This window comes from Lygodium microphyllum, unplaced genomic scaffold (genome assembly GCF_053477565.2).
Source record: "Lygodium microphyllum isolate KBCC unplaced genomic scaffold, Lygodium_microphyllum_v1.1.10 scaffold_124, whole genome shotgun sequence".
NCBI classification, from domain to species: domain Eukaryota; kingdom Viridiplantae; phylum Streptophyta; class Polypodiopsida; order Schizaeales; family Lygodiaceae; genus Lygodium; species Lygodium microphyllum.
This window is the reverse complement of record NW_028229607.1, coordinates 238,308-248,307: the sequence shown is the minus strand read 5'-3', so window position 1 is coordinate 248,307 and position 10,000 is coordinate 238,308. Positions and strand designations below refer to the sequence as shown.

The window sequence follows — 10,000 nt, the reverse complement described above, 5'->3', positions numbered from 1 at the left end:
GTTTAGTGCTCGCGTGGACACGGGTCCTCGTGGTATGAATGGCATGCCCCCCTCTCCCCCACCGCCTTGTGGCATGCCGTGGGCGCGTGTCCTCCGTGGCACGTATTCTGCGGCTCGATCTTTTCTACGTCGTCGCCTATGTGTGCACGGGGTGCTCTTCACGTGGATGCTTGCCCTTCGTGTTAGAAATGGCACGCGACGGCGGCATTCAATCTTTTGTGCGTCGCCTCCATGTGCGCGGGGTTTAGGGTTCGCGTTTAGTCGCGTCCTCCGTGGCATGAGCGGCATGGCATGCCGCCATGCCTCGCTCTTGAGCTCTCTCGTGCCACTTTCCGAGTATACAAGAGCTCTTTGGAATTCCTTTGTGTTTGTGGTGCGGTCACACCAGCGCTAATACACCGGATCCCATCAGAACTCCGCAGTTAAGCGCGCTTGGGCCAGAACAGTACTGGGATGGGTGACCTCCCGGGAAGTCCTGGTGCTGCACCCTTTTGCATGCTTGTTTCGAGACCGTGGCATGGAAATCCCCTCGGATCACGTCTCGACTCTCCAACGCTGACATCGTGGTAGGAAACCCCCTCGCCTTGCCATGACGCGGCGCCTCCTCTCCTCGTCGCGATTGTCTTTGCGTACGTCGTGCCTGGCCCCTCCCTCTGCCTCGCTCTCACGTGATACCCCCTCCTCAAGATGCGAGGTATTTTGGGAGCGGAGGGTGTGCCATGTTGTGGGGGGGTTCGGTGGAGCGGGGTTTTTCCGAGGAGGGAGGGCGTGCCATGTTGCGCGGGCGGGTTGTTGGAGCGGGGATTTCTGAGGAGGGAGGGTGTGCCATGTCGCGGGGGGGTGCCATGTCGTGGGGGGGTTTCTTGAGGAGGTCCGTCGGGGGGTGGAAGGTTCCGTGTCGCGGGAGGGGGTCGTGTGCAGTGGGGTGTGTGTGCCGTGTCATAGCGGAGCGGGATTTCTTAGGAGGGAGGGTGTGCCATGTCGTGGGGGGGTGAGGTGACGTGCCGTGGGTCGAGCGGGGTTTTTGGAGGTGGGGTGCGCGGGGGATACGCCGCGTCGTCGGGGGGTGCGGTGGGGTGGAGGGTGCGCCGTGTCGTGGGGGGGTGACGCGGGGTGGGCTGGGTCGAGCGGGGTTTTTGGGGGCGTGGCGGGGTCGTGTGGATGGAGCGGGGTTTTTCGAGGTGGGGTGCGGGGGGGATGCGCCGCGTCGAGGGGGGGTGCGGTGGGGTGTGCCGTGACGCGGGGTGGGGTGGTGTGGATGCAGCGGGTTTTTCGAGGTGGGGTGGGGTGGTGTGGATGCAGCGGGTTTTCCGAGGTGGGGTGCGCGGGGGCGTCGTGGGGGGGTGACGCGGGGTGGGGTGGGTCGAGCGGGGTTTTCGGAGGCGTGGAGGGAGCGGGGTTTTTCGAGGTGGGGTGCGGGGGGGGCGTCGTGGGGGGGTGCGGTGGGGTGGGGGGGTGCGCCGTGTCGTGGGGGGTGACGCGGGGTGGGGTGGGTCGAGCGGGGTTTTCGGAGGCGTGGAGGGAGCGGGGTTTTTCGAGGTGGGGTGCGGGGGGGGCGTCGTGGGGGGGTGCGGTGGGGTGGGGGGGTGCGCCGTGTCGTGGGGGGTGACGCGGGGTGGGGTGGGTCGAGCGGGGTTTTCGGAGGCGTGGAGGGAGCGGGGTTTTTCGAGGTGGGGTGCGGGGGGGGCGTCGTGGGGGGGTGCGGTGGGGTGGGGGGGTGCGCCGTGTCGTGGGGGGTGACGCGGGGTGGGGTGGGTCGAGCGGGGTTTTCGGAGGCGTGGCGGGGTGCTGTGGAGGGAGCGGGGTTTTTCGAGGTGGGGTGCGGGGGTGCGCCGTGTCGTGGGGGGGGTGACGCGGGGTGGGGTGGGTCGAGCGGGGTTTTCGGAGGCGTGGAGGGAGCGGGGTTTTTCGAGGTGGGTGCGGGGGGGGGCGTTGTGGGGGGGTGCGCCGTGTCGTGGCGGGTGACGCGGGGTGGGGTGGGTCGAGCGGGGTTTTCGGAGTCGTGGCGGGGTGCTGTGGAGGGAGCGGGGTTTTTCGAGGTGGGGTGCGGGGGGGCGTCGTGGGGGGGTGCGCCGTGTCGTGGGGGGGTGACGCGGGTCGAGCGGGGTTTCGGAGGCGTGGTGGTGTGGCGTGGAGGCAGCGGGGTTTTTCGAGGTGGGGTGCGGGGGGGGCGTCGTGGGGGGGTGCGGTGGGGTGGGGGGGTGCGCCGTGTCGTGGGGGGGTGACGCGGGGTGGGGTGGGTCGAGCGGGGTTTTTGGAGGAGAGGTGGGGTGCTGTGGATGGAGCGCGGTTTTTCGAGGTGGGGTGGGGGGGGGGGCGTCGTGGGGGGGTGCGGCGGGGTGGGGGGTGCGCCGTGACGCGGGGTGGGGTGGGTCGAGCGCGGTTTTTTGGAGGCGTGGCGGGGTGGTGTGGAGGGAGCGGGGTTTTTCGAGGTGGGGTGCGGGGGGGGGCCTCGTGGGGGGGTGCGCCGTGTCATGGGGGAGTGACGCGGGGTTGGGGTGGTCAAGCGGGGTTTTTGGAGGAGAGGTGGGGTTTAGGGTGGAGGGAGCGGGGTTTTTCGAGGTGGGGTGCGGGGGGGCGTCGTGGGGGGTGACGCGGGGTGGGGGTGGTCGAGCGGGGTTTTTGGAGGAGGGGGGGGTGCTGTGGAGGGAGCGCGGTTTTTCGAGGTGGGGTGCGGGGGGGCGTCGTGGGGGGGTGCGGTGGGGTGGGGGGGTGCGCCGTGTCGTGGGGGGGTGACGCGGGGTGGGGTGGGTCGAGCGGGGTTTTTGGAGGAGAGGTGGGGTGCTGTGGATGGAGCGCGGTTTTTCGAGGTGGGGTGGGGGGGGGGGCGTCGTGGGGGGGTGCGGTGGGGTGGGGGGTGCGCCGTGACGCGGGGTGGGGTGGGTCGAGCGCGGTTTTTTGGAGGCGTGGCGGGGTGGTGTGGAGGGAGCGGGGTTTTTCGAGGTGGGGTGCGGGGGGGGGGGGCGTCGTGGGGGGGTGCGCCGTGTCGTGGGGGGGAGACGCGGGGTGGGGTGGGTCGAGCGGGGTTTTCGGAGGCGTGGTGGTAAGGCGTGGAGGGAGCGGGGTTTTTCGAGGTGGGGTGCGGGGGGGGGCGTCGTGGGGGGGTGCGGTGGGGTGGGGGGGTGCGCCGTGTCGTGGGGGGGTGACGCGGGGTGGGGTGGGTCGAGCGGGGTTTTTCGAGGTGGGGTGCGGGGGGGGGGGGGGGGGGGGGGGGGGGGGATATGCTCCGCGTCGTGGGGGGGTGCGCCGTGTCCTGGGGGAGTGACGCGGGGTTGGGTGGGTCGAGTGGGGTTTTTCGAGGTGGGGTGCGGGGGGGGGGGGGGATATGCGCCGCGTCGTGGGGGGGTGCGGTGGGGTGTGGGGGGTGTGCCGTGTCGTGGGGGGCTGACGCGAGGTGGGGTGGGTCGAGCGGGGTTTTCGGAGGTGCGGTGTGGGGGGTGTGCCGTGTCGTGGGGGACTGACGCGAGGTGGGGTGGGTCGAGCGGGGTTTTCGGAGGCGTGGTGGGGTGGTATGGAGGGAGCGGGGTTTTTCGAGGTGGGGTGCGGGGCGGCGTCGTTGGGGGGTGCGGTGGGGTGGGGGGTGCGCCATGTCGTGGGGGGGTGACGCGGGGTGGGGTGGGTCGAGCGGGGTTTTCGGAGGCATTTGTGGTGTGGCGTGGAGGGAGCGGGGTTTTTCGAGGTGGGGTGCGGGGGGGGGGGGGGGGGGCGTCGTGGGGGGGTGCGGTGGGGTGGGGGGGTGTGCCGTGTCATGGGGGAGTGACGCGGGGTTGGGTGGGTCGAGCGGGGTTTTTCGACGTGGGGTGAGGGGGGGTGGGGAGGTGCGCCGTGTCGTGGGGGGGTGCGGTGGGGTGTGGGGGGTGTGCCGTGTCGTGGGGGGGCTCGCGCGAGGTGGGGTGGGTCGAGCGTGGTTTTCGGAGGCGTGGTGGGGTGGTGTGGAGGGAGCGGGGTTTCTGGAGGTGGGGTGCGGGGGGCATCGTGGGGGGGTGCGGTGGGGTGGAGGGTGCGCCGTGTCGTGGGGGAGTGAGGCGGGGCACGGTGGGTCGAGCCTGGTTTTTGGAGGAGTGGTGGGGTGCTGTGGATGGAGCGGGGTTTTTCGAGGTGGGGTGGGGGGGAGGCGCCGCGTCGTAGGGGGGTGCGGTGGGGTGGGGTGGGGGGGTGTGCCGTGTCGTGGGGGGTGACGCGGGGTGTCGCGATGCCCCTCCCCCCCACCATGCCCCGACATGACGCGACGCGCCCCCTCCCCAACATAACATGACAACCCCCCTCCCCCCCCCATGACATCCCCCCACCCCCCATGACACGACACGACGCGATGCGCCCCCCCCATGACGTCCCCCCCTCAAAAATTCGCCTCCCCCCTCAACACACACCACCCCCCCCCCCCCCCCCCTCAAAAATTCGGCCCCCCCATGACATCCCCCCCAGCCCCCATGACACGACGCGACGCGACGCGCCCCGCCATGACACGACACGACACGACGCGCCCCCCCCTTCCCCCCTCAACACACACCACACCATGTCGCGACGTGCCGCGCCCCCCCCCCCCCCCCCCCCCATGACATCCCCACCCCAGCCCCCCCACCCACGACACGACATGATGCGATGCGCCCCCCCCCCCCCCCCCATGACATGACACGATGCGACGCGCCCCCCCCCCCCCATGACATCCCCCCCCATGGGATCCCCGCCCCCCCATGACACGACACGATGCGATGTGCCACCCTCCCCTTAACACACACACCCACCCAACGCAATGCCCCCCCCCCCCCCCCCCCCCCCGCGCCCCATGGCCTGACACGACGCGACGTGCTTCCCTCCCCTTAACACACCCACCCACCCTCCATGACGCCCTCCATGACGCGACGTGGAGGGGGGGGGGGGAGGGGTGGTGTTTTGTGTGTTGAGGGGGGGGGGGGGGCGGGGGGTGGGGTGGTGTGTGTTGAGGGGGGATGGGTGGGGTGGTGTGTGTTGAGGGCGGGGGGGGGGATTTTTCGGGGGGGGGGGGGGGGGGGGGGAGGGGTGGTGTGGTGTGGGGTGGTGTGTGTGGGGGGGGGGGGGGGGGAGGGGTGGGGTGGTGTGTGTTGAGGGGTGGGCGAAATTTGGAGGGGGGGAAGGGGAGGGGTGGTGTGGTGTGGTGTGTGTTGAGGGGGGGGGGGGGGATTTTTGAGAGGGGGGGGGGAGGGGTGGTGTGGTGTGTGTTGAGGGGGGGGGGGGGGAAAGGGTGGGGAGGTGTGTATTGAGGGGGGGGGGCGCGAATTTTTTGGGGGGGGGGGAGGGGTGGTGTGTGTTGGGGCCGGGGGGTGGGGTGGCAAATTTTGGAGGGGGGGGGAGGGGTGGTGTGGTGTGGTGTGTGTTGAGGGGGGTGGCCGAATTTTGGGGGGGGGGGGGGTGGGGTGGTGTGTGTTGGGGGGGGGGGGGGGCGAATTTTTTGGGGGCGGGGGCGGGGGAGGGGTGGGGTGGTGTGTGTTAATGGGGGGGGGGGCGAAATTTGGAGGGGGGGAAGGGGAGGGGTGGAGTGGTGTGTGTTGAGGGGGGGGGGGGGGGGATTCTTGAGGGGGGGGGAGGGGTGGTGTGGTGTGTGTTGAGGGGGGGGGGGGGGGGGAGGGGTGGTGTGGGGTGGTGTGTGTTGAGGGGGGGGCGGGGGTGGGGAGGGGTGGTGTGGCGTGGTGTGTGTTGAAGGGGGGGGGGCGAATTTTTGGGGGGGGAAGGGGCGAAATTTGGACGGGGGGGCGAATTTTTGGGGGGGGGGGGGGGAGGGGTGGGGTGGTGTGTGTTGAGGGGAAGGCGAAATTTGGAGGGGGGGAAGGGGAGGGGTGGTATGGTGTGGTGTGGTGTGTGTTGAGGGGGGTGGCCGAAATTTTTTGGGGGGGGGGGTGGAGTGGTGTGTGTTGGGGGGGGGGGGGGGGGGCGGGGAATTTTTTGGGGGCGGGGGGGGGGGGGGGGGGGGAGGGGTGGGGTGGTGTGTGTTGAGGGGGGGGCGGAATTTGGTGGGGGGGAAGGGGAGGGGTGGTGTGGTGTGTGTTGAGGGGGGGGGAGGGGTGGTGTGGTGTGTGTTGGGGGGGGGGTGGGGTGGTGTGTGTTGAGGGGGGAGGGGTGGGAAATTTTTGGGGGGGGGGGCGAATTTTGGAGGGGGGGGGGGGGGGGGGGAGCGGTGGTGTGGTGTGGTGTGTGTTGAGGGGGGGGGAAGGGGCAAAATTTGGAGGGGGGGTGAATTTTTGGGGCGGGGGGGGGAGGGGTGGGGTGGTGTGTGTTGAGGGGGGGGCGAAATTTCGAGGGGGGGAAGGGGAGGGGTGGTGTGGTGTGTGTTGGGGGGGGGGGGGGATTTTTGAGGGGGGGGGGGAGGGGTGGTGTGGTGTGGTGTGTGTTGAGGGGGGGGGCGAGGGGTGGTGTGGTGTGGTGTGTGTTGAGGGGGGGGGGGGGCAAAATTTGGAGGGGGGGGGGGAGGGGTGGTGTGGTGTGGTGTGTGTTGAGGGGGGGGGGGAGGGGTGGTGTGGTGTGGTGTGGTGTGTGTTGAGGGGGGAGGTTATTTTTGAGGGGGGGGGGGGGAGGGGTGGTGTGGTGTGTGTTGAGGGGGGGGCGGGGAATTTTTGAGGGGGGGTGGGTGGGGTGGTGTGTGTTGAGGGGGGGGGGGGGGGAATTTTTGGGGGGGGGGGGAGGGGTGGTGTGGTGTGGTGTGTGTTGAGGGGGGGGGGATTTTTGAGGGGGGGGGAGGGGTGGTGTGGTGTTTGTTGAGGGGGGGGTGGGGAGGTGTGTATTGAGGGGGGGGGGCGCGAATTTTTTTTGGGGGGGGGGGGGGGGGGGGGGCAAATTTTGGAGGGGGGGAGGGGGTGTGTGGTGTGGTGTGTGTTGAGGGGGGTGGCCGAATTTTTGGGGGGGGGGGGGGCGAATTTTTTGGGGGCGGGGGGGGGGGGGAGGGGTGGTGTGGTGTGTGTTGAGGGGGGGGCGAAATTTGGAGGGGGGGAAGGGGAGGGGTGGTGTGGTGTGTGTTGAGGGGGGGGGGGGGGGGATTTTTGAGGGGGGGGGGAGACGTGGTGTGGTGTGGTGTGTGTTGAGGGGGGGGGGGGGGGGAATTTTTGGGGGGGGGGGAGGCGTGGTGTGGTGTGGTGTGTGTTGAGGGGGGGGGGGGAATTTTTGGGGGGGGAAGGGGGAAAGGACCGGGGGGGGGCGAAATTTTGGGGGGGGGGGGGGGAGGGGTGGGGTGGTGTGTGTTGAGGGGAAGGCGAAATTTGGAGGGGGGAAGGGGAGGGTTGGTGTGGTGTGGTGTGGTGTGTGTTGAGGGGGGGGGGATTTTTGAGGGGGGGGGGGGATTTTTGAAGGGGGGGGGGGGGGGGGGGGGCGAATTTTGGAGGGGGGGGGAGGGGTGGTGTGGTGTGGTGTGTGTTGAGGGGGGGGCCAATTTTTTGGGGGGGGGGGGCAAAATTTGGAGGGGGGGGGGAGGGGTGGTGTGGTGTGGTGTGTGTTGGGGGGGGAGGGATTTTTGAGGGGGGGGGGGGGGAGGGGTGGTGTTTTGTGTGTTGAGGGGGGGGGGGGGGGATTTTTGAGGGGGGGGGGAGGGGAGGTGTGGGGTGGTGTGTGTTGAGGGGGGTGGGGGGCGAATTTTGGAGGGGGGGGGAGGGGTGGTGTGGTGTGGTGTGTGTTGAGGGGGGGGCCAATTTTTTGGGGGGGGGGCAAAATTTGGAGGGGGGGGAGGGGTGGTGTTTTGTGTGTTGAGGGGGGGGGGGGGGAATTTTTGAGGGGGGGGGGAGGGGTGGTGTGGTGTGTGTTGGGGGGGGGGGGGGGTGGGGTGGTGTGTGTTGAGGGGGGTGGGGGGGGGGGGAGGGGTGGTGTGGTGTGGTGTGTGTTGGGGGGGGGGGCGAATTTTTGGGGGGGAGAAGGGGCGAAATTTGGAGGGGGGGGGGGAGGGGTGGGGTGGTGTGTGTTGAGGGGGGGGCGAAATTTGGAGGGGGGGAAGGGGAGGGGTGGTGTGGTGTGGTGTGGTGTGTGTTGAGGGGGGGGGGAAAGGGTGGGGAGGTGTGTATTGAGGGGGGGGGGGCGAATTTTCGGGGGGGGGGGGAGGGGTGGTGTGTGTTGGGGGCGGGGGGGGGGGGGGGGGGAAGGGTGGGGAGGTGTGTATTGAGGGGGGAGGGGGGGCTGAATTTTTGGGGGGGGGGGAGGGGTGGTGTGGTGTGTGTTGAGGGGGGTGGTCGAATTTTTTTGGGGGGGGGGGGTGGAGTGGTGTGTGTTGGGGGGGGGGGGGGGGGCGAATTTTTTGGGGGCGGGGGGGGGGGGGGGGGAGGGGTGGGGTGGTGTGGGGGGGGGGAGGGGTGGGGTGGTGTGTGTTGAGGGGGGGGCGAAATTTCGAGGGGGGGAAGGGGAGGGGTGGTGTGGTGTGTGTTGAGGGGAGGGGTGGTGTGGTGTGTGTTGAGGGGGGGGGTGGGGTGGTGTGTGTTGAGGGGGGGGGGGGGGGGGCGAATTTTGGAGGGGGGGGAGGGGTGGTGTGGTGTGGTGTGTGTTGAGAGGGGGGCCCAATTTTTTTGGGGGGGGGGGGGGGCAAAATTTGGAGGGGGGGGGGATTTTTGAGGGGGGGGGGGGGAGGGGTGGTGTGGTGTGGTGTGTGTTGAGGGGGGGGCGGGGAATTTTTGAGGGGGGGGGAGGGGTTGTGTGGTGTGTGTTGAGGGGGGGGGGGGGGGGAATTTTTGGGGGGGGGGGAGGGGTGGTGTGGTGTGGTGTGGTGTGTGTTGAGGGGGGGGGGATTTTTGAGGGGGGGGGGGAGGGGCGCAAATTTTTGGGGGGGGGGGCAAATTTTGGAGGGGGGGGAGGGGGTGTGTGGTGTGGTGTGTGTTGAGGGGGGTGGCCGAATTTTTGGGGGGGGGGGGTGGGGTGGTGTGTGTTGGGGGGGGGGCGAATTTTTTGGGGGCGGGGGGGGGAGGGGTCGGGTGGTGTGTGTTGAGGGGGGGGCGAAATTTGGAGGGGGGGAAGGGGAGGGGTGGTGTGGTGTGGTGTGTGTTGAGGGGGGGGGGGATTTTTGAGGGGGGGGAGAGGTGGTGTGGTGTGGTGTGTGTTGAGGGGGGGGGGGGAATTTTTGAGGGGGGGGGAGGCGTGGTGTGGGGTGGTGTGGTGTGGTGTGTGTTGAGGGGGGGGGGCGAATTTTTGGGGGGGGAAGGGGCGAAATTTGGACGGGGGGGGCGGAATTTTGGGGGGGGGGGGAGGGGTGGGGTGGTGTGTGTTGAGGGGAAGGCGAAATTTGGAGGGGGGAAGGGGAGGGTTGGTGTGGTGTGGTGTGGTGTGTGTTGAGGGGGGGGGGATTTTTGAGGGGGGGGGGGGGGGCGAATTTTGGAGGGGGGGGGAGGGGTGGTGTGGTGTGGTGTGTGTTGAGGGGGGGGGCCAATTTTTTGGGGGGGGGGGGCAAAATTTGGAGGGGGGGGGGGGAGGGGTGGTGTGGTGTGGTGTGTGTTGGGGGGGGGGATTTTTGAGGGGGGGGGGGGGAGGGGTGGTGTTTTGTGTGTTGAGGGGGGGGGGATTTTTGAGGGGGGGGGGAGGGGTGGTGTGGTGTGTGTTGAGGGGGGGGGGATGTGGTGGTGTGTGTGGGGGGGGGGGAAATTTTTGGGGGGGGGGAGGGGAGGTGTGGGGTGGTGTGTGTTGAGGGGGGTGGGGGGCGAATTTTGGAGGGGGGGGGAGGGGTGGTGTGGTGTGTGTTGGGGGGGGGTTGGGGTGGTGTGTGTTGAGGGGGGGGGGGATTTTTGGGGGGGGGGGAGGGGTGGTGTGTGTTGAGGGGGGTGGGGGGGGAGGGGTGGTGTGGTGTGGTGTGTGTTGAGGGGGGGGGGGGGGGGGGGGGGCGAATTTTTGGGGGGGAGAAGGGGCGAAATTTGGAGGGGGGGGGGGAGGGGTGGGGTGGTGTGTTGACGGGGGGGCGAAATTTGGAGGGGGGGAAGGGGAGGGGTGGTGTGGTGTGGTGTGGTGTGTGTTGAGGGGGGGGGGGAAGGGTGGGGAGGTGTGTATTGAGGGGGGGGGGGGCGAATTT

At 69.5% G+C, this 10,000-nt stretch overlaps 1 non-coding gene across 1 annotated transcript; it reads left to right on the top strand.

The window, feature by feature from the left end:
- Positions 1-371: 371 nt before the first annotated feature.
- LOC148008588 (5S ribosomal RNA) lies at positions 372-490 on the top strand. Its single transcript, XR_015690021.1, has one exon. It is a non-coding gene; the product is annotated as a 5S ribosomal RNA (ribosomal RNA).
- The last annotated feature ends 9,510 nt before the right edge of the window (positions 491-10,000 follow it).